At 55.3% G+C, this 23,798-nt stretch overlaps 1 protein-coding gene across 1 annotated transcript in view; it reads right to left on the bottom strand.

The window, feature by feature from the left end:
- LOC311188223 (saoe class I histocompatibility antigen, A alpha chain-like) overlaps positions 1-23,798 on the bottom strand; it is a gene marked incomplete at both ends in the record, with an annotated part of 296,532 nt that overhangs the window by 47,027 nt on the left and 225,707 nt on the right. The window lies entirely within an intron of this gene.

The raw sequence follows: 23,798 nt of genomic DNA, 5'->3' as shown, positions 1-23,798 counted from the left end.
ACAGTCAGGGTGGTGTGTTCCAGCTACGTGGGGATGCCTACCCAGTCCAGAAGCCTTGCCCAGGCTGGTTTCCCCAGCCCTTGCCCTGGACTTTGCTTCTCACAGACAAAGGTCTGGAAGGAAGAGAACAGGGAGACTGCCCATGACCCTGTTTTGTCCTTAGGGTGATGCCTACTGGGTCAATAGCCCACAGGTGTCTTAAGAGAATAAGACAGGCTTGGGGCCTGTCCCCTGACTGCCTGGAACACACAAGCGAGCAAAGGGCCGGTGGCCGGGAGAAGGTGCCTTCCGGGGAGGCGCAGCTGTGGGATGTTGAGAGGGGCTTCTCCATAGGGACCCCCCTCCCTGCTGCTCAGCTCAGTGCCTGGCACACAGTAGGCACACAGGGAACGGGCTTCCTCTCATTGACTCACTCAGTAGTCAGAGACATGCATCTAAAGTGCAAGCAAGGCCGTGCCACTCCTCTGCAGACCCCGAGGGCGTGGGGCGCCGGTTCCCAGGTCCTGTGTCCACACACCCCACTTTTCCCCTGGCCTCTTCTCTGCCCCATCCCCCAGCCTCCTCCTCTTTCGCAAATCCACCCCGGCTGCTGTCTCAGGCCTCCACACTGCCCCTGACCGCATGCCTTCATTCAAAAATCATCTCCCGAAGGAGCAGAGACTGGGGTTCCAGACTGGGGTCTGAGGCAGGGTCATGCTTAGGCACAGAGCTAAGTATAGGTAGGGGCTCCCCAGAAAGAGGGCTGGGATCTGGGTAGCCCCTAAAAAAATCATATTTTTGCTAGGGCCCACTCCAGCTCCCCTAAAATGCCAACCCCCATCTCGTCACAGCCTCCTCTGAGCTCACGCCACAGCAGTGACGCTATGCACCACGTGTCTGGGTGTACACTTCTGGGATTTACTGGGAGCATAACCCCATGAAGACAGGTATCCAGAACAGTGCATGGCTGCGTTCCTGGCCTGTGAGTATGGGGTGAGGTGCGATGACTCAGCACACAAGAGCACCTGCGTGAGGCTACCTGCATGAGGCTACCTGCATGAGGCTCCTGCGTGAAGCTCCTGTGTGAGATAGGAGTGAGGGGTGAAGCAGCGCATCAGCGGGTAAATCAACGACTGCGTGAGTCAGTGAACAAGCAAACCATTGAGTGAAAAAGTGAGCTAGTGAATAAGTGAGTGAGGAAACTGGGTGAGTGGGGGTTGGGAGGGGCACAGCTGTGCTGTAACTCTGGGTAGCCCACCCCAGTTTTCCTCTATGGGGAGACACATTATTTTGGCCCTGAGCATTTTTGGATGGTTCTGAGCATTTTGTGTGTGTGTGCGTAGAAGCACTGAAGTACAGGCCAGAGGTGCAGGGGATGAGAGAACTCACCAGAGACAGAGTGGGGAGCAGAACAGGCAGATCCATTGAAACACACTGTGAGGGGAGCAGCGGGGAGACAAGAGAGGGCTGCTACGCCGTGTGGTTAGCTCCCTGGCCGGGGACTGAACTCGGGCCATAGTGGTGACAGCGCTGACTTAATCCCTAGACCACCAGGGAGGCCCAGTTCTGAGCATTTTTAAACCAAGGTGAAGCACACCCAGGACTGGACACACAGTTGGATGGCCCTGCCTGTGGGCTGGTGCGGGCTGATCTGGAGCAGCCATGGTGCAGGGTGGGGTCTCATGGTGCCGCCAGTGCTTCTGCCTAAGCCGAGGGAGCAGACTTGGGTAGCTCCATGTTTGGTGCTGGAGCCCGAGACCCAGGAATAGAAAGTGTGTATGCAGCCAAGTTGGTCACAGTCCAATACCCCTGTGACCTCAGGCCCAAAGCATGCTCCTGCCCCCTGGGTGGGCCTCACAGCTGCCGTCCAAGCCCTGGCTCTCATCAGAGGCTCGTACCACTGCTGCCTCCCACCCCCCAGTTCTAGCCCCACACCTGGCAGACAGCGCCAGTTAGCCTGTGACTCGGTCACACCCTGCTCTACACGCTTCCGTGTCTCCTGAATCTCAGGAACCCCAGTCCATCACAGGCAGGAAATGAAAGGGGAGAAATTCATGGCTGGTGGAGACAGGGCCCAGGGCCTGACCAAACCTTGCTGGTCCGGCCAGTGGCACCCCACTGGGGAACAGGGCCTCAGGCAGCAGGTGTAGGTGCCGGGAAAAGGCTCCACAACCTGGTGCATGTCACCCCTTCAAAGCCTGCACCCACCTCAGCTTCCACTGTGGGGGAGCTGCACCTCTGACTTTCTGTGGGCCCCCATGTCCAGCCCGGTTTATCCCAGTCCTAGCTGACAACAATCCTAACAACAGTCTCAGTGCTAGTCAGGCCCAGCCTACCCAGAACCCTGCTGCTGGGCTGGGGGCTGGCCTAGTGGCTCCCGGAGGACCAGAGGTAGTCCTTCCGAGCCCCCAGCACAGAGCCCGGGACAGAGGCTAAGTTGGGATTTGGACACAGGCACAAGGGCCTGTGGATGTGTCTCCCAGCACCTCCTCTGGGGCCCCTCCTCTCTGGTCTGGTGACCCCGGGGTCACATATTGCCCTGAACATCCCTGACAAGGCAGTTCATGGGGAATGTGCTGGTGGCCTTTGCTGGGCAGGAAAAAGGGTTCCCAGTGCAGGGGGGTCATGCTCTGTTATGTCTACCAACCTCCCCCCTAGAGCTCACGCCACAGCAGTGACGCTATGCACCGTGTGTCTGGGTATGCACTTCTGGGGTTTACTGGGAGCATAACCCCATGAGGACAGGCATCCAAAACAGTGCGTGGCTGCGTTACCTGGCCTGTGAGTATGGGGTGAGGTGCAATGACTCAGCACGCGAGAACACCTGTGCGAGGCTCCTGCGTGAGGCTACCTACATCCACCCCCTTCCCTTCATAACAGCATCCTGACTCCTTGGGGAACCCCTGTACCCCACAGACCCTACTCTCTAGCTCTGGGGTGGGCATGTGATTCAGTTCTGGCCACTGACCATCACGATGGGGGCATCAGCCAGGCAGATATGCCCCTTCACAGGGGGCTAAGACATGAGCGGGGGTGAGGGGTAGGGGAGAGCCTCCTGAGAGGCAGCGGTCCCGGGGGCTAGCAGGGCCAGGAGATGGGGGGGAAAGAGGCATGGCCATATTGTCTGTACACCCCAAGGAAGCTGCTCCCCAAGCCAGGGGTGAGCACTTGCCTCTGAAGGGCACCAGCACCCCATGCCAGGGAGAGGAAACCCGCAAGGCTTGGAGCTGGGTGACTTGGTGGTGGCATCTTCGTGCTGATGGGGTGGTGGGGCCCGCTGTGCTCTTGCACTTGGCCACAAAGCCCCACTGCAGCCAGGAGGCCCTGGCCCGGCCATGCCATCTGAGTTCACATTGAGCGCCGGGGAGGGTGGGTGGCACTTTTCCAGCCAACGGCAGCTCTTGTTCAATTTTCAGAAAAGTGACTTGTCAGAGGCGGCCAGAGGTGCTGGGGCTGGCGTTTGCTTCTGGCTCTGCCCAAACCTGCTCGCAGCTGGCCGCGTGACCTTGGGCAAGTCATTTTTCTTTTATGGGCCTCAGATTCCTTCTACACAAAGGAAGAGGGTGAGGAGAGGGTGGGAGCAACTGAAAGTTCTGACCTGGAGACACAGGGCAAGGGCTGATCAACTCCTTGATAAGTTCAAACGAGCAGATACCTGAGGCTCAGAGAAGTGTGACTTATCTGAGGAAGGTCACTGGGCCAGAAAGGCAGCTTCCTCCTGACAGCAGTAGATCTGCCACTAATAACCCACATGACCTGCGCCCATGCCTGCATCTCAGCTTCTTCATCCATAAAATTGAGGGGTGGGGGAGCTTTTTGGTCATGAAATTCAGACGCTGTTCAATATAAAATAAAGTGAATGTCTAGAGCTTTTAAATCCTGCTGGAGGGCTCACTGTCCTGTCCCCTGGCCACCTCCCCACACCCTCCGATCTTTTAGGGCATAAATTATGATTTCTATGCAAGAAGTAAGTGTGACAGTGACCAGCAAGTGGTGATCTTTGTAAGAATGCCTGTTTTTACAATCTGTACTTCCTTCAAAGCCAGAAATCAGGGAGGTAGTGTTTGCTTTTCGGGGGCTACTACAAACAGAAAAGTTGGGGAGACAGACATTTCTTTTACTGTTAGGAATAAGGCAGATTCTCGGGTTGAATCTTTTCTCTTCCACTGATGTCCTAGGGAGCAGCAGGGACAAGCAAAAATAAACCACAAGCTACAGCTTTCGGGAGACCAGGGCCAGGGGACAAATCACACGTAAGCATGGCCCAAAGCCCAGCATGCCAGCAGCTTTGGCAGTGAGGTGGGGAGAATGGGGTGCAGAGCAGCCCAGCAGTGGAATGTCTCAGAAGCAACCCCTTAAAAAGAAGTTGACAGGTTAGAAGGCAGCCAGGTTGGGTTCTGGAAAGCAAAAGAGGTGTGGACAGGGGGAAGAGCCCTTATCAAAGGAATAAGAGAGAGCTTTCAGCAGAGATGCCTCTAGAACTATCCTGGCCTCTCTCCCAATTTCCACCAAAACTTCCTGCTAACTGCTGGTCCAGGAAAATCCAAGTAATTCAAATACAGAAAAAAGCCCTTTCTTTAAAGCACTAAATATACTATGCATGCAAAGATGTTACAAGACAGACAGGGGAAAGGAACACTAATACTCCCTTATATGTGAGGAAAATTCACTACAAAACATTGTCACAAAACAAAACAAAAAATAATCCAAACTACAGCATGAATTGACAAAAAAAAAAAATGGAAATGAAATTCTAGTTGAAGAGCCAAAAGCAGAAATATAAGAATTAGGTTAGAAAGAAACAGATAAAGGGCCTATCTGGTGGCGCAGCGGTTGAGTGCTGGGTTGCGAAGCTGCCCGCAGCCTCTGCAGCGCTGGTTCAATCCCCAGCTGCTCCCCAGCCACCAGAGGAGGGTCCCACATGGCGCGCAGACCTCTCCTGCCGCCTGCTCCTCCCCTCAGCAGTGTACTTCGGTCCCTCTGCCTGTTCTACTCCCCGCTCTGGCTCTGGTGAATTCTCTCACCCTCCTGTTCTTCTGACTGTACCCAGTGCTTGTATAAATAAATAAATCTTAAAAAAAAAAACAGATGTATTTAAAAAAAAAAAGAAAGAAAGGAACAGATAAAGGGCGGGCGGACATGAGGGTGGTGTGTGAGAAAGAAAGAACTAAAAAAGACTAAAGCATTTCAGAAGGGAAGGCCAACTTACAAGGAACAGACAAGGAACAGACTCCACCAACAGGAAGAGATTTCAAGAGAAAAGTGAGCACACATTGCTGAAAGAATTAGATCTCAAAGGATTTCAGAAGCAAAAACAGATAACATGTGAAAGAGGTCTTGAAGCAGGGGGGTTCCCCAGGAAAGGGAAAGGTCCAGGTTCCCTGCCGCCCCCCCGCCCCCAGGAGGGTGGAGCTGAGCAGGGAGAAGAGGCTGCAGAGGAGACTGGAAAGGAAGGAAGCAGGATGGAACCAGAAGGAGACCTGGAGGAGGCACATGGAGCCAAGAGACAAGTGAAGAAACTGCACTTGCCTTTTGGTCATGGACTGGGTGACACAGATATGGGTGAGACCCATGGGGAGGTGACAATGGAAGCTTTTATATTGGTTTTCATTTTGCTCTTTTCCTCCCAGACTTGTCTGGGTGTTTCTGATCCTTTTCTGTGGGTCCCCACTGAGAGGTGCTTTGGACTTGGGGCAGCTTTCGGGCCTTGCTCTGGGCCAGTCCCCTTTGGGTGGATGGTTACCCATCCCCTGGGGGTGCAAGGGATTCATTAAGACACAACCTATGAAGCTATCCACAACCACTGCAGCACAAGCTGGATCCCAGGCCAGGGAGCTATCCACATGGTGCAGCAGACCTCTCTTGACTCTCCTGCTGCTCCCTGCAGTAGTGTACTTCATTCACTCTGTTCTTCTCCCCACTCTGTCTTGGTGGATCCTCCCACCCCCCAACGCCTCTGGCCTGTACCCCAGTACTTGTATGCATAAATAAATAAATCTTGAAAAAAAAAAACTCCTTTGGGAAAAAAAAAAAAAAGAATATAGTCCCTCCAAAGCCTGCATGAGGGGACAAGGCAGAAGAGGCTGTTCTATTCAGAAATATAAATGGTTACACTCCATTATCTTTGACAAAAGATTTTTAGTTTAGATCCTAAGCAAAAACTAGCTCTGAAAGAGTTATACCTCAAACAGTGATTTTTTTTAAGATTTATTTATTTATTTATATAAGCACTTGGTAGAGTCAGAGGCGCGGAGGGTGAGAGAATCCACCAGAGCCAGAGCGGGGAACAGAACAGGCAGACTGACAAAATAAACTGCTGAGGGGAGCAGCAGGCACAGCAGGAGAGGTCTGTGCGCCATGTGGGACCCTTGCCTGGCAGCCAGGGATCAAGCTGGCACTGCAGAGGCTGCGGGCAGCTTTGCAACCCAGCGCTCAACTACTGCGCCACTGGGGAGGCCCTCAAACAGTGATTTTTAAATGGTTTCAAGTAAAAGAATGGGCAGAAGTATAAAGAAAATTACAAACAAAACAATGCTGGAGTCATAATCTTAACATCAGACAATGAGATTTCAGGCTAAATACCACTAAGTGAGCCAAGGAGAGCTAGTTATCACGCTAAATGGGAGAATTCACAATGGTCCTGCAGCAATTTTCAGGAAGAAGAAACGACAGGGATCCTAATACGGGAGAGGGCGAGGTGATTCTGGGGACTCATTTTATTAGTCAGTCTACCAGATATTCGCAGAAAACTCCAAAAACTAGCCATGGGACCCCAAACTCTGCCACACGAGCTTTTAGAAGTGGCTTTTAAAATCTTTAATAACAGGGACCAAAGTGCAGGGTTGGAGAAGGAAATGAAGGCTGTGGTGAGTGAGAAAAGGCAGCTCAATCAACAGGCGCCGCCATTGCCGGCGCCCTGCAGACCAGGCTTCCCCAGGCACAGCAAGACAGAAGACTGACCTGCCTGGAAGAGAGAACAGAGGAGCTTCGACGGCCCCGTGCTGCAGGTACAACAAGACTGGACACCGCAGCACAAACTGTACACAACCCAGAAATCCACCTGGGCCGTGCCCCTCCTGCAAAAAGGAAGGCCACTGGAAAAGGGATTGCCCCCTTCTCCGAAGGGAGGAGGGACCAGTCTCTCAGCTGCCAGCCCGCCTCCTGGACAATGAGTGACAGGGTCCAAGGACGATGTCGGCTAACCAGCTGACGGTCTCCATGACTGAGCCTGGGGTAACCCTGGATGTTGCAGGTAAGAATATTAATTTTCTAAATGTTCAACATCACTTGTAATCAGGGAAATGCAAATCAAAACTACCATGAGATACCATCATACACCAGTGAGAATGGCACATATTATAAAAACTAGCAACAACAAATGTTGGCGAGGTTGTGGAGAAAAAGGAACTCTCCTGCACTGCTGGTGGGAGTGCAAACTGGTCCAACCACTATGGAGAGCTGTGTGGAGATTTCTGGACCTAATAAACATAGAGCTTCCATATGATCCAGCAATTCCACTCCTAGCTATTTACCCAAAGGACACAGAAACATCAATTCCAAAGAGCACCTGCACCCCTATGTTTATAGCAGCACTATTTACAATAGCTAAGCTTTGTTAACAACCCAAATGCCCAAAAATAGATGACTGGATCAAGAAGATGTAGTACATATACACCATGGAATATTACTCACCATTCAAAAAAGATAAACACATGCAATTTGCAGCAACATGGATCGAGCTGGAAGGGATCATGCTCAGCAAAATAAACCAGAAAGAAAAAGAAAAATACCAGATGGTCTCACTCATAGCAGGAATCTAGAAAACTTAAATAAGGGACCAGGAAAAAGAATAACTATAAGAAAGAAAATATCAAAATCAACAAACAACTATGAACAAGAGACACTCTATGGGGGGGTGGGGGGCGGGGAAAGGAGGGATTGGGGTCAAAATAAGGGGGTTGTAATTGTATGGGGGAATATAAAAATAAAATTTAAATTAAAAAAAGAATATTAATTTTCTGACTGATATAGGAGCCACTTACTCTGTACTCACCCAGCATTCTGGACCTCCCTTCCCTTCCTCACAAAATATAGTAGGAGTAGATGGAAAACCACAAAAATATCCATCCACCCAACCTCTACCCTGTTCTTATTCCAACTCTATATTCTCTCATTCCTTCTGTTCCAGGGCAGCCTTGATACAAAACGGGGTGCCTGACTGTGGGTCCTCACCCGCACGCTTAAAGGGACTTATTAATACTCTACTGCAGGCACACACGAAAGGTTAATAAAAGGGAAGGGCAAATGAGGAAATGTACAACTCAGGAGAAAAGTGGGACATAAAGTCTTAAATGCGTCCTACCAGATCTGCCGACCTAGAATCCCAAATGGCACTCTCAGAGCTGGCCACGAGCCACCAGCTGTGAAGCCAGGAGGCGAGCAAGAGAGAGACCCTGTTTGGTTTTATACCAACCTGGCTGCTTAACCCCACCCTCAGGTCCCAGCCACCTTCCCTTTGGTGGTGACGGGATTTGTCTTTCCCAATGTCCTGATGGCTTTGGTCTGCAGTGGGGGTGGAGTCCACAAAGCCTGTATGGAATTTGCTCAGGACATCCTTTCCCCCTAACACTTCCTTATTACCCCACCTGCCCAACTCCCTTATCAGGGAGGGATTTTTAAAAAAATTTGTTTATTTATACGAGCACTGGGTATAGTCAGAAGCGCGGGAGGGTGAGAGAATTCACCAGAGCCAGAGCAGGGAGCAGAGCAGGCAGAAGGACCGAAGTACACTGCTGAGGGGAGCAGCGGGCGGCAGGAGAGGTCTGCGCGCCATGTGGGACCCTCCCCAGTGGCAGGGGATCGAACTTGTGCTGCAGAGGCTGTGGGCAGCTTTGCAGCCCAGCACTCTACCTCCGTGCCACCGGGGGAGGCCCTTTCAAGGATAGATTTAATGATGAGGCTGGGCACACAGTTTTCCTCCATGGAGATGCCGGCCCTCGCCAGCCTTTTTGCCCGAGCCACCGTCGAATCAGATCAGATTTGTCCCACACCCAGAGAAAAGAGGAAAAAAATAGATCCCTTGGTTTGGGATCAAAGGTACCTGGAAATGCTATAAATGCAATTCCAGTAAAAATCCAACTTAAAAACCCTGAATCTTAGGGGCCTCCCCTCGTGGAGCAGCGGTTGAGTGCTGGGTTGCGAGTATGCCCGCAGTCTCTGCAGCGCCAGTTCGATACCAGGCTGCCGGCAAGGGTCCCACGCACACACACACACACAAAAAACCCACAAAAAAACCCCCTGAAACTTACCCAAACAGGAAACAACACCCTACCAAACCTGACGCTCGCTGAGGACTCCGGCCTCGCACTGCTCAGTTCCTGAAGCACGGCCTGGGACAGCCTGCTGGTCTCCCGCGTGGCCTGCGAAAGTCTGCCAGTCTCTGTGCAACGCTCCCATACTGCCTGGAAAAGAAATTTAATGGTGAGTACCGATTGGTGCGGGACCTGCGCCTTCTAAATAAGGCCGTGGTTCCCCGGCACCCTCTAGTCCCAAATCCGTACACTCTTCCCACTCAGATCCTTGGGCACACCAAGTGGTTTACTGTCCTTGATTTAAAACATGCATTCTTCTGCATCCCCTCCACCCGGAGTCACAGAACCTTCTTGCCTTCGAGTGGAAGGCTCCTGACACAAACCTTTCTCGCCAAATACTTGGACTGTTCTTCCCCAGGGGGTTCAGGGACAGTCCCCATCTTCTTGGAAATGCCTTGGGAAGGGGCTTGAGAGACTTAACTCTCTCAGGGGGAGCTGTCATCCAACAGCTGTGGATGACCTCCTTTCCTGCAGTCCTTCCAAAGGAGCTTCCAAAGGAGCTTTAGGTCCTTACTAAATTTCCTAGGACAGAGAGGATACCAACTGTCTCGGTCAAAAGCTCAGATTTCCTCCGAAAAGTTTAAATATCTGTCCCATGAGAGAAAGGATGTCATCCTCAACCTCAGCCCTCCAGCTACTCAGAAACAGCTGAGGACTTTTCTGGGAATGGCGGGTTTCTGTAGACTTTGGATACTCAACTTTGGAGTCCTAGTGCCGCCATCCCTGGGATCCAGGGGAAACTGGTGCTAGGTCCCCCCATATCCTCAGGTGCTCAAGCTCCTTATAAAATGGCATGGCATTTGCATCTGACTTACACACATCCTTCCCTGCATTTTAAATCACCTCAGGTTACTCATAACACTGAATGTAAAATCCCAAAAGTTGGCAACACACTCTCCTGAACAGACTGGGTGGGCAAGCCGTGCCCCGGGCCGACAGCAGCGTGCCCTGCTGAGGCAGAGGGCATGGGAATGGCCCCTGTGAAAATCACACACCATCACCTTCCCTCCATGCAGGCCCCCCACCCCGAAATGTGCCCTATAGAGAGGTGACACTTGCACAGGGGACAGATTTGTTTGCCATGGCAAAGACGAGACACTAAGACACTACTCAAGGTCCTTTTTTTTAAAGATTTATTTTATTTATTTATGCATACAAGAGCTGGGGTATAGGCCAGACGTGTGGGGGTGGGGTATTCACCAGAGACAAAGTGGGGAGCAGAACAGGCAGATCTACTGAAATACACTGCTGAGGGGAGCAGTGGGCGAGCCAGGAGAGGTCTGCTGCACCTTGTGGGTAGCTCCCTGGCTGGGGATCAAACTCGTGCTGCAGTGGCTGTAGATAAGTCCACAGTGCTGAGACTTTAACCCCTTGCACCACCAGGGAGGCCCTACCCAAAGTCCTTCTGGAAGGGACTGATAAAATACACAAGGCACACCAATACCACAGAGAACAAGTCAGGACCCACAAGGCAGGGGCTGAGGCTGCTCTACCCATTGTTCCATCCTACCACCTGGCCAGCCTAGCGCTAGCACACAGCAGGTGCATGTGGCAGAGGGGATGAGGGGATGAGTAAATGACCCCTAAACTGCCCACGAGCTGGGTGCAAGGAGGTGCCGAGCTGAGGCATTTACTCAAAGCTAACTAGAAGAACATTCCTCTGCTGTCCCACATCCTCCTTTTTCTGAACTATATAAAAGATCAGAAATACTTGGCAGTGAAAGAGAAGGCTAGCCCACCCCACCTCCCACAAGGAGCACAGACTGTCATATGAAAATCTGGGTTGGGTGGGAGCTGGCCTGCCACGTCCACGGGCAGCGTGCCCTGGCTCGTCTGGGCTGCCAGGGACAACAGCTATTTCCATAGCACTCGCTTTGCATTCACTGTTAGGAGTAACCTGAGGTGATTTAAAATACAGGGGAGGATGTGTGTAAGTCAGATGCAAGTGCTATGCCATTTTATAAGGGGCTTGAGCACCTGAGGATTTGGGGGGACCTAGCCCCTGTTTCCCCTGGATCCCAGGGGGGTCTGCACTGGGTATTCTTCTGAATGGTCTTTGCTAACTGGATATTGCCCGAACAAGGGACCAACCCAATTCTCATCCAATTTCTTCATCTGTGATATAAAGAGTGTGTAAAAGACAAGCCCTAAGGAGCCTTCTAGAAAGATTTTCTAATGTGGTCTCTGGATCCAGATCTGGTCCATTCCATCAGAGGCAGCTTTCCAAAGGCAGTCTTGGTCAAAAGCTGGAACTTCAGAGGCAACACTCAAAGTTGTGAAGACAGAGCTCAGTCCTGCAGTCAGACCCCTGACCTGTCCTTTGGTGCCAGGCTGCCTCCTGTCTCTGCCTGGGGACCTTTCGTCCCAGCACGTCCATGACTTCCTAGTTCCCTCGACCCCACCAGGTAATCACACCACACATTTCCAGGCTGCACAGCTTTCAGACCAGCAAGCTGACCTCTACTGACTGCTGCAGCCACCAAACTCTGGGGATTTCTACCTTCTGCAATATGCTCATTCTCTTCCTGAATGTTTCTCATCCTCCCTGCCCAGGAACAGCCTAATTATGTGCAGGAAGAGCCACCAAAGACTCTCCATGTGCCAGGAGCCCTGCCAAGAACTCTATTCTTTACTAGACATCATGCTCACGTCGCCATGAGGGCCCCAAGCTCAGCCGCAGAAAGGAGAGGTGGGCCTCCTAGCTTGTGTAGGCAGACAGTGTGGGAGGTGGGACTTGCACCCTGGCCTGGCTAGGTCTGCCCCCAAGTCTCAGACCCTCTTCCTCCCTGAGTCTCTCCAGACTTAGGTGAGCAGAGCAGCCAACTCCAGGAAGCCACCTGGATTTCAGCATAGTCCTCACTGTGGTCCATCAGTGGGGTCCCCGTGCTCGTACACAGTAGGAGCTTGTGGCTACTTGCCGAATGGGAGGGCATGAGCAACACTTACCCCAAACTGTAGGCCATACCCACAGCCTAATGCTCCAGTGAGTCCTCTTGGGAATGACCAGGTGACTGTCTTGGGAGTGAGCTGGGAGCCAGATGCTGCCCACCCTGCTTTCACTGTCAGTGACATTGAATTAGGGAGGGCTTGGCACCAGCAGGCACGCCACGGCATGGGGGGGCATAAGGAAAGCCTCACCGATGATGCCTTTGACAATGATGCTCAAGACTCGGAAGGGTGGCCATCGCCTCGCCAGCCCAGCTCAGCCCCACCAGGCCCTGAGAATCCCGCTTCTGCCACATGGGGTTTCCTTTCCTAAAATGTCCCTCGACGTCCCCAATGCCCCGCAGCTTCCTAACTATAGTATGGATGCAGAGTGGGCATTTGCCAAAAACTCTCCAACACGCTGCAGGTCTTCCCGCAGTAGGGGCCCTAATGCCAGCAGTAAGGGCTAGTGTTACTGAGCTGTCTTCATGCCTGTGCGTGTTGTCTCTGTAGCTCCAGGACACACACAGGAACATGAGCCAGTGCTGGGGCCCACCTGCTCCAAGGGGGGCACCTGTCATCCCTACAGGGACGCCTGCTACTCATCTCAAAGTCATACCGGCCCTGGGACACGCCAGTTGCTGTGGACAGAGGGTACCTGCTGGCCTTCTGGTGTATTCTCTCTGATCCTTTTCTGTTGCCTCCACTCACAGGGAGCCATGGAGATACCGTCACTTCCAGGAGACTCACAAAAGCAGATCCTGTTACATGGGCGGTTCCACCCCTTGTTTATTTTTCACTTAAAAAATAGTTGCGGCCTGTATTCTATCCAGCGGGTGCCGGTGGCCACACAACTACACACATTTTCTAAAGCTGCTGTAGCTATCTGCGCAGGGTGTGTGAAACACACCAGCACAAAGCTTCTTTTGTATTCCTTTGATGCAGGTTTCCTGGCCCCTGGGGATCTCTCCCCAGGGCGGCTCCAGCTGTCCGCTCTGCTCGCCCCTCTCCCATCCTGACCAGAGGAGACGTGGTTCTGTGTCCATGCCAACGCCCCACCTCAGCGCCTAGCCCCATTATTTCCCTGGTCTGTTTGCTGGATGTGAGCCTCTGGGGCCAAGGGAGATGCCATTTAAGGTTTTATTTTTTTCCCCACTTTTATTTTTTTTATTTATATATATATTTTACACCATTGTTCATTTTTCAAGAATGTTTGCTTTCCCCCATCCCCCCAGGCGTAGTCCCCATAGAATTTCCTTCACCAATTCACCAGCAGGCATATGAAAAAATGTTCAACATCCCTTATAATCAGGGAAATGCAAATCAAAACCTGTAGGGGACAGGAATGACACAGGGCAGGTTTTCTGATCCAGCAGACCAGGTAAAGGAGGTGTCCTGGAGCCCTCAGTGGCTTCTCAGGCTTTTATCGGCTTTTACTGGGCACATGGCAGGTAGGCTGGCAGGCCTCCCAGCCCCCAGCAAGTCTTCACTCTTTCTGGGCTCTCTGGTGATCTCTGCTGCTCTCGTGGTTCTGTTTCTCTCGGCTTTTTTGTTCTGCTTCTTTTCTTCTCAGTTTCTTTTTTTTTTTTTAACAGTATTTTTTTTTTTTTAAGATTTATTTATGTGTGCAAGCACTGGGCACAGTGAGAAGCATGGGAGGGTGAGAGAACTCACCAGAGCCAGAGCGGGGAGCAGAGCAGGAAGAAGGACCAAAGTACACTGCTGAGGGGAGCAGTGGGCGGCAGGAGAGGTCTGTGCGCCATGTGGGACCCTCCTCCGGTGCCCGGGGAGCAGCCGGGGATCGAACTGGTGCTGCAGAGGCTGCAGTCAGCCCAGCACTCAACCGCTGTGCCACCAGGGAGGCCCGTTTATTTTTTTACAGATTAATTTATGCATACAAGAACTGGGGTGCAGGCCAGAGGTGCGGGGGTGAGAGGATTCCCCAGAGACAGAGTGGGGAGCAGAACAGGCAGACTGACTGAAACACACTGCTGAGGGGAGCAGCGGGGAGACAGGAGAGGTCTGCTGCGCCATGTGGGTCACCTCCCTGGCCGGGGATCGAACTTGTGCCTCAGTGGCTGGCGATGGCTTGATAGCGTTATCTTTAACCCCTGCGCCACCAGGGAGGCCCCAGGAATTTCTGTTTATTAAGAGAGAAGATGGGGAACCCGTAGAGTGAAGAAGACAATTGCAACGTCAGTCCACCGTGGAGGCATCTGGGATACGGGCATGCCTGCGGGTGGACATGACGAAGAGAGTTGACACGGGGCGGATGGCTGCACAGAAGAGGGTCTGGAGGTGGTGGGCAGGGGCCGCTGGGAAACGAGCCAGAGCTGGCACCTTCCCTGGCGCCACCCACCATCAGCAGGCTGACCACAGGCCCTGCACCACGCTGGTGAGAAAGTGGAGCCAAGTTGGGGTTTCCCAGGGGGACACCGCAGCGGCGGCCTGGGCAGTGTCTGTTCAGCTCTAGTTTCTGGCCCATTCTCCAGCTGGTCTGCCCACTCCTCCCAGACCCCAGTTCGCATCCTCAGGGTGTTTGGGTGAAACTGAACTCAGAAGCTGGGAACACATCCCCACAGTGGCCTGCAGTGCGGGCCTCTGGTCCTGGGGTGTCTCGGTGAGCAGAGCCCAAAGCCTCTCTCGGGGTGTTTGTTGGGAGAGCTCCTTGTAGGTCAGCTGGGACCCTCTGAGCAGCGGGCGTGGGTGCCCCTCGGCCTGTAACCACGGTGAGGAGGAGCCGGGATGGGCGCTGTTCCCGAAGCACATGCCCCCACCTCTGCCCCTCCTGGACAGCCGGGTGCTAGCTCCTCCTCAAACACCGTCAGGTGGAAGCAGCGGCAGCAGCAGGTGCTTAAAGATGACCTGGCTGCTGGGAAGGGGGGCTTTGCCCGACACCTCCTCAGCTGTGCTGCTGTTGGTAAAATGGAGTCGCAGCGGGAAGAGGTTGGGTGTCTGCACCTGGCTTCCCTCTTGCAGAGTCCTCATGGCGGAACGCGACACCATAGTAACAGAGCAAATGCAAATTCACCCAGGGAAGCCCGAACTTGCAAACACAGGCAAATGTACCTGCTGGGGGCTGGAGGTGGGTGCCTGGCGCACCTGGCCTGGCCTTTGAGGCCCTAGAGCTACAGAGGAGTCAGCGTCCATTGCGTCCCATCACGACCACGCCTGGCAAGTTGGTGAGGATCAGGGGGCGCAGGCCTTGTTCTTTGTACCATCAGCCAAACTCTCTGGGGACCCCCAGAGAAACCAAAAGGGACGTGCCGGGCCCGGCGTGGAGAAACCTGCGTCTGGCTGGGGAAGGAAAGACGCAAGGCCTCACCTCCGTGTGCGAGGTGGAGACTGGGGCGCCCCGTTCCCAGCTCTTCCCGCTACTAGCGGTGCCGCTGCTGGGCCTCAGGGTTCTCCCTGCCTGCGGGTAAAGCCGAGGATGTTTTACAGGTGCCAGAGCTGACCTTGGCAATGTCCGACCTGGGGAGCAGGCGTGTGTTTCTCCCCCATCACCCTATTCTGCTGCCCTGAACCCCCCTCTCCTAGGAACACCACACCCATTGCGTGGGGTGACAGAAGCTCTAGTTCTTGCTTGACACCCTCTCAGGCTGCTTGGTTGTTGCGGGCGGCTCCTGCCTGCACAAAGCCCATCAGGCCCCTTCTGGAGCTTTATTTAAGCTGGAGCAGGTGGGGTTGGGGCGGAGGGGAGGAGAGGCAAGCCCAGGGCTGCTGGGGGTCTCTCTCCGGTCGGCGCCTCCACCTCCTCTCCTACTCCCATGGCCAGGGTGGTGCTTTTTGCTGGGCCTGGCCATGGGGTTTTGGAAATCCAGCCAGAGGGAAGTAGAGTCAGGGGTGCATTTGGTTTGGGGGGAGTGGAAACATGTCTTGGTTCACACTTGCCACAGGTGCCCCCAAACACAGACACCCAGGTAACATCCTGTGGCACTACAGTGGAATCCCCCAGGATGCCGGAGGCCCAGATGCAAATGGCTGGTCCTGGTTCCACTGCCTTCCAGCTGCCTGTCCTAGGACATTGCCCTGCACCTCAGTTTCCCCATTTATAAGGGCAGAGGGGATGTGCGCCGCACATGGTTGCTGTGGGGGTGACATGAGCAGGCATCGCGGGGCCCGGCCCTCTCTGTGAGGTCTGGTCAGTAAATGCAGACACGCAGGTGTCTTGCTCACCGCTCACTCCCAAGGCCAGTGCCGGCATGGCTGGGACACTCGCGCCCCTCCTGGCCACCAGGTCCTTCCTCCCGGGCCTCTGCAGGCCTCCCTGAGCCTCTCCTCCCGCACCTCTAGCTGCAGCTCAGGGTGGGCCTGTGACCGTTTCTGGCCATTAAGGTGTAGGGGGGAGGCAGACAGGGGGCATCCAACCCATTTGTCCTTCCCTTTCTGCCTGAAACGCACACTCAATGGCTGGAGCGAGGCAGCCGTGTTGAGCTCATGGGGTGAAGGACACACCAGGAGGTTAGCAGAGAAATGAGTGGCTGCCAGGCCCTGGCCAGTGGTCATGCCACTCTACCCCTAGGCTGCTCACTAGGGTCATGCTTTAGGAAAGGAAAACAAGCCTATTTGAATGCGGACACTGTTTGGGGGTTCCTGCTAATAGCAGCCACATGCAAACTCCGGTTTTGAAAGCCATTTCTGTCTAGCCTGAGGGCTCCTAGCCCCACCCGGTCCCTAAACTCCAGACTCACAGAGCCAGCCTGGGAATCCAACTGCATCTCGGATGAGCACACCCCAAACCAACCTCTCCGTTGCCTCCCCCAGAGCCCACAACCCCTCATCGGGCCCCTTCCCAGCTGCCAGAGTCCCCATCCCTGACTTGCTCTCACACTCCATTGTAAAGCCTCAGCAAAGCCCAGCTCTGCCTTTTCCCCAGTTAAATCCTAAAGCCATATCCCCAGGCCTTGACTGCACAGCGACCTCCTCGCAGTCTTCCCACGCCCGCCCGTGCCCACACATTCTCAGCATTGCCAGTTAAAGGTCAGGTCGTGCTGCTGCGCTCAGAAGATCCTGGGGCATCTCATTTTGTGCAAAATAAAATGGCAAAGACCCCACAGTGACTGGCCAGCACCATCTCTGACCCCAGCTGACCCTGCTTGTTGCTCTGGCCTTCCCAGGGCTCCTTGCATGCCTTTGCACTTGCAGCCCCTCTCCTCGTTACTCCTTCACGTCAACTGAGTCTGCTCAAATGTCACCACCAGAGCCGCCTTCCCTAGCCCCCATATAAAGTGCCCCGTCTCTCTTTGTCCCCTCCATTTGTCCTCTCCCCTCACCCTTTCCTGGCATCTGGCATGTATCCATTGGCCTCCCCGGATGCCCGGGAAAGGAGGCATTTCTGTGGGGCTGCGAGCGGGACGTGGGAGGGTCCTGGCCAGCGGGGAGACAGAGCCAGCCCCGCTGCCCATCTCTCCCTCCACCCTCCTCCCCTCTAGCCCTGAGTCCTCACCTTTTATCAGAAAGGGTAGCCCAACTCTGCTGGACTTTCTGGAGGATTTCCTCTCCCTCTGCAGAGCGACTGGTCTTTCAGGTTGTGTGGCTTCTGCCTCCCCAGGGCCTGGGGACACCTCCTGTGCTCACTGGCCTGTGGCCTTTTCTGTGAACCCCTTCTCAAGGTACCCCCCAGACCAGCCCCTGAAGAGCTCCCTACACCCCGTCCCCCACACCAGCTACCCATGTGTGTGTGACTTAGGGCTGTTAATCTGCCCTTGACTACAGGGGGCCTCACAGCCAAGAACCTTGAAGGGCAGAGGGAAGCCATCCCCCCTCAGTGTGCCCACGCCCTGGCCCCAGCGGGAGCAGGTGAGGTAACCGAGCACACAGGCGGGACCAGCCCCAGAGGACGGGAGTCCTTTTGCAGGGGGAGCGACACCCCATGTCTGGCTCCTTCTGGGGAAGACCATGTGAGGAAGGACACAGAGGAGAGGGCAGCCTGCCTGCCCCGCGCAGGAGGGCAGCCTCTCCAGAAACCAGCCCTGCAGCCTCTTCGCCCTGGTCTCTGGCCGGAGCAGGAAGAGGGCGCTCTTTTCTGCATGGGGGTGTCCCCAGCGCTCAGAGCTTGAGACTCACATGCTCGCTTGCACATGCACACCCTCATTTCAGCAGGTACCCCACCCCGGGAACACCCGGCCCCGCTGCATCTGGAAGGGAGAGCAGGTGGGGAGAGGCCGGCCCAGCCCCACACGGCACCAGCAGGAAGACAGGACATCTGCTGTAACTCTTTATTCCGTTTAGAAGGCTACAAATTTTAGGTTTTAAGAAAGATTTGCAAAATATTCAGCTGAAACCACATCTCTGGTTCAAATTTCAAATATATTTTACTGTGCTGAACAATATATGCTAATGCTGTCTAAAACACAGCCAAATTATTTTTCTTTATTCATTTACACATATTCTGTAATTTTTGCAAACCCAAGATTAAGATAAAAAATATTAACAAAACTACTCAGTGATATTTTCCCCTACAGTGAGGCATTCTCTGTGGGCGTACCTGCTTACCTTTCTCTTTTTAACTCTGCATACCATGCCAATTTATAAGCACGCCCAGGGGGTCTCCTCTTACATTTTTCTAAAGTTCAAACAGCAACACCTTGTCAGAAGAGAAAATTAATTCCCGTGGCTGTGCTGAAGCTTAGTTGTGTTAAGAAGCACTCACTGAAAATTATTTATAGACCATACAAAATAAACAATTTACAAAGAGACAGACGACTGGAAACATTATTTTGAAATCACCTTAATATGTGAAACACAGGTGAAGCAGTTTGTCGCACCTGACAAGGTCATTTTCAGTCTTTTTTTTTTTTTTTAATAGAGGCATGTTTTATTTATTTATGCATTTTTATTTATTTATTTGTTTGTTTTGTTTATACATGCACTGGGTACAGTCAGAAGCGCGGGAGGGTGAGAGAATTCACCAGAGCCAGAGCGGGGAGCAGAGCAGACAGAAGGACCGAACAGACAGAAGGACCGAAGTACACTGCTGAGGGGAGCAGCGGGCGGCAGGAGAGGTCTGCGCGCCATGTGGGACCCTCCTCCGGTGGCCGGGGAACAGCCGGGGATCGAACCAGCACCGCAGAGGCCGCGGGCAGCTTCACAACCCAGCGCTCAACCGCTGTGCCACCGGGGAGGCCCACTGTCTTTTGTTTTTATTCTGGGCTCCCTCTTCTGAAGGCTGCGTGCACTGCAGGTCTCCTGACTCCAGCCCGGTTGGCAGTGGGCACTGGGGCCGCTGGGCCATGGTCACAGGCCGCACGTGGGGCTCCTGGTGCAGGGAGAGCGGAGGGAGGGGTCTCCAGCTCCCTGGGGTTAAAGCTAAAGGTTCCAAGATGAAAGCAGGGGCAGGCTCGGGCAGGTGGGAGCGCATGCTCAGGTGACACCAGACTTACCATCAGCTCTGCATCGGAACAGGGTTTCTCAAAGGCAATATTAGATCAAGTGCGTGTAGGATGTGAAAAGTAGCAAAACGATCCGCCTAAGTGGCTCCTTCTGTGGCGGCCTGGCCAGCCCTGGCCCGAGGAAGGAAGCTCCTGCAAGGGGCTCGGTCGGCCCAGGAGCCATAGTGGTCCTGGAGGGAGAGCACAGGCGTTTGCACCTCTCATGGAGGTTGACAGGGACTCTGGTGGGCCCCTGGGCTGGGGGCAGGGGGAGGGGCAGTGAGGCCAGGAATGCTGAGCCCTGGGCAGGGGGTGGGGGCGGACAGGCACCTCCAAGGAGCAGGGCATATGCTGGGAGTCTGAACCCTGAAATTCTGGCCAGCGGAGGGGTCCCGCAGAAGTGACTTAACCTCTCTGTGCCTGTGTCTCTACCTATGAAATGGGGGTGACCATATGTCAAACAGGGGTATCCCCAGGGGGAGGAATGATGTGAGTACAGCTGGCCGCAGGGACAGCAAAATGCGCAGGGCCCAAGGCCCCTCCACCTGAGGGGTATCCCACCCTCCTATCCTGGGGACCCCCTTGGAGGGAACAGGGCCCCCCTCCATCAGGCCGTACATCCTCTAACTCCCTCCCAAACAGCCCGAAGAGCAACAGGGTACAAACCTGCGGCACAGCCGACCAGCACCCCCCACCCCCCCACAGGCATTTGCACCCCCTCGCTGGGCTAGGGTCGCCAGCAACAGGCCAGCTGAACAAATGGCATTATGTTCACTCCACAGAGTGGCTTCTGAAGGAATTTTAATTACATGGAAATGCTCGCAACAAAACGTGGTGGAGAAAAAAACGGGACAAAGCCGGCCACGCAACAGTCCCTTCTCACTTCAAAAAGATGTGCTCAGAAAATGATGCCCAGAAACCCAGCCCGAAACCCAACCCTGAAGAGGCTGAGTGCTGGCCCCGGTGGGGTTACAGGTCACTGCACATTCTTTCTTAATTTCCCTGTACAGAGCAGGAGAAAGGGGGGGGCAGCCCCGGCACTTCCTGTGCCCGTTCCCCTCAAGCCAGGAATCTGAAAACTGGCCGGAGGGAATGCCCACACTTGGTTTCCAGAATGCCGCAGGCCACCCTGCAGCGAACACAGACATCAGTGACAGGAAATCTAATTTTCCGGCCACTGAAGCCTGGTCCAGACCTGACTTCGGAGACCTGGGCCCGCGCCGCGCTCTGCCCAGCCCCACTGACCTGGATGGAAGTCATGACCCCGTTGGCAAAGACGGAGAGCTTCCTGGCCACGGTGCGCACGCCCTGCTTCAGCTGGGCCATGTCTGGCGCGGCGGGCAGCACGCTCCTCAGGGTGTAGTTTCCTGCTCAGAGCAGACGCTGGAGATGGCTCAGGCGCCCCGGGCTGGGGACCTTGAGCCTCTGGGACGCCTCCCTCCGGGAGCTCACAGGTTTAGGGGGAAGAGGGGGGCTGGGCGCTGTCTCCGTGAACCAGCTGCAAGACCCACCCAAGGGCAGCCAGGCCCTGGGGCTTCAGGCCAGCAGCGTGTGCGCCTCCGAGAGGCAGCCTCAATCTCTGGGCTATTCCCTCCAGGGGGTGACCCCAGACCAGAGAGGCGCGGCCTTGAGTGCAGCTGCCCATGTTCACTTCTGCAGACGCCCTGGCCCTTCTCTGGATGCCGTGACCAGGCCTGGCCGATGAGAGCCTTTCTGGGGTCCTCGGCCTCAGAGAGGAGCGGTGCTGGCTGTGGGGTGACGGGGGTAAGGCACGGCCACCCTCCCGTTTGCTCCTGGGGGGAGCGGCCCCAGCACAGCGGGCCCTGAGGCGACACTGTCTCCCCCAGCTGCCTTTCGGTGGGATGTCGAGGGGGAAGAAATCCCAGAAACGAAACTACCAGGCCCTGGTTCTGTTACACACCCGTTCACACACAGCCCAGCACCCCAGAGGGGCCGCATGGGTGAGCCAGCCCGGCGCCACTTTCTGCCTGACCTGCAGCCCAGGTCATGGCTGGCCCCCACGGCCAGAGCCCATCCGCCCTTTCCCGCTGAGCCAGTGACCGCAGCCCCATCGCTCACGTCTTGGCCGCCCCGATGCAAACATCAACACACTTATCCCAGCCCGGGGAAGCTGGCAGCGTGGCCACACCTCACGGGCCCCCGGAGCTGCCAGGCGGGGCTTGGGGTTAACTTTTGTAATAGGTCTTGCAGCTGTAATAAGTGCTTGTGGGGGGATGCGAGTAAGCCAAGCAGCCCTTTGGGGAGCCAAGCCTAGCTGCCCCGCAGGCCCACACGCACCTGGACACCACCGTGCCCGGAAGCACGAGCCCCAGGCCCCTCTCCCAGGATGAACTGGGCTGGTGCACGCCGGCCCCAACCCCGCACGCCAGGCAGGGTCCTCCGCTCCTCAGCCCCGCTGACCTCAAAGCCTTGGAGGCCTTCCCCTGTCTGAGCAGAGGGCCACCCCATGGCAGCGGCGGATGAGGGTCCCAGCTCAGCAGGTGGAGCCTGACTGCAGAGCCTGAGTGCCCCAAAGCCTCCTCCAGACTCGATGCGACTCTGAGGGCCCCCAGGGCGGCGGGCTGGGCTGACCACCGTGGGTCACAGATGCTGTCTTGGTCACACAATGGGCTCAGGAAACAGCAGTGCAGGCGCTTCCTCAGGAAGGGGCTCTTGGGCCCGTGGACTCGTCCAGCCCCGCCCTCTGCTCTCAGTCCCTGACACCTGCCGCGGGCCGGCTGGGCCCAGCCCTGCTCCCCCAAGGACAATGCGCAGTGAGGGCAGAAGGTACATGGGGTCTGCCAAGGGGCCTGTGGGCAGCCTAGGCTGGACGGTGGGACCCTGGGCATATGGGGCTGTGTCCTGAGGAGGCCACTGACCCGCTGGCTGTGGGGACTAGGAAGGACATGAACTAGGGGACACCCAGGTTTCCAGCTAGAGCAGCCAGCTAGGTGGGGGCTCTTCCTGGCTCGTGGAGCTGGAGGGGACACACCAGGCTCTGTGCCTGTCACACCAGGCCATGCCACTGTGGGCGGAAGGAAGAGGACTAGCTGTGGAGACAGAACCCTGCTGCACAGCTCCCGCGTTACCATCCATTCGTTCACCCGAGTGAGGGCTCCCTCGCCAGGCCTGCGGACACTAGGGGTAGCGGGTGAGGAGGGAGAGGCCCTGGGGGGCCAGGGGTAGTCAGACCAGTGGTAAAGGGGACAGGAGCCACAGCCCTGAGGGTGGATGACTTGGTGGCGGGGCCATGCCCGAAGCCAGGGGCGGGATTTGAAACAAAGGATGACTAGACTGGCCTCTGGGGGGACGTGGGAGGACGCCAAGCCCAGAGGCAGGAGGGGAGGCCCAGGCAGGGCTGTGGCTGTGGCCAGGGGCACAGAGAGGCTGGCCTGGGCGGGACCGCGGGGCCGCACACTGAAGGTGCCCAGTACGGCTCCCGGCACTTCATCCAAACAACGAATTTTCAGTAGACCATCGTGTACTAATCTCCCTGAAATGAAAACAAGTCAAGAGAAAATGAACTGAGAGGGCAGGGCCGACGAGCCAGATGTGGAAGCAAGGCCGGCCCAGCGGAAACTGAGGGCTACAGAGGGACCCGGCTGGTGGCATGGAGCCTGGGCCACAGCGCCCCCCAGCCTCGGTGCGGGACAGACACACCCGCAAATCACCAGCAGCTCCTGGCCAGGCCGAGGTCAGAGCTTCTGAGGCTCGTGGGCCCCAAAGTCCCCACTGCTGGACTCTGGGTCAGAGCAAGAAGGAAAGAAGAGACTGGCCAAGGTCTCGGGAGCCCGAGGTCCAGCAACACGAGCGAACAAGAAGCCACAGAAGGCACTCGGGGCTCGGGTGGGCACTTGTGGGGCTGAAGGCCGGCGGCCGCAGCACCTCACTCTGGGTGGGCAGGCTCAGACGGAACAGCAAGGGGCCCGTGGGACTCGACCAAGAGGCCTGGCACAGCTGCCACCAGCACCTCGGTCAGTGGTTTCCATCACTGAGGTCACGCTCCCGCGCGCCGTTACCACTTATCAAGTGGCTGTTATGGATCAAAGGAGTTACAGACCCTGGGGCCTCCACGCCGGGTTAAATCTTCAGACCTTACACGCCCGGCACGCTCACGCCACGGGACTGGCGCTCACAGTCAGCACTGAGA

This window comes from Talpa europaea, assembly GCF_964194135.1.
Source record: "Talpa europaea genome assembly, chromosome: 2".
Lineage (NCBI taxonomy): Eukaryota > Metazoa > Chordata > Mammalia > Eulipotyphla > Talpidae > Talpa > Talpa europaea.
This window is presented reverse-complemented; position numbering and strand designations above follow the sequence as displayed.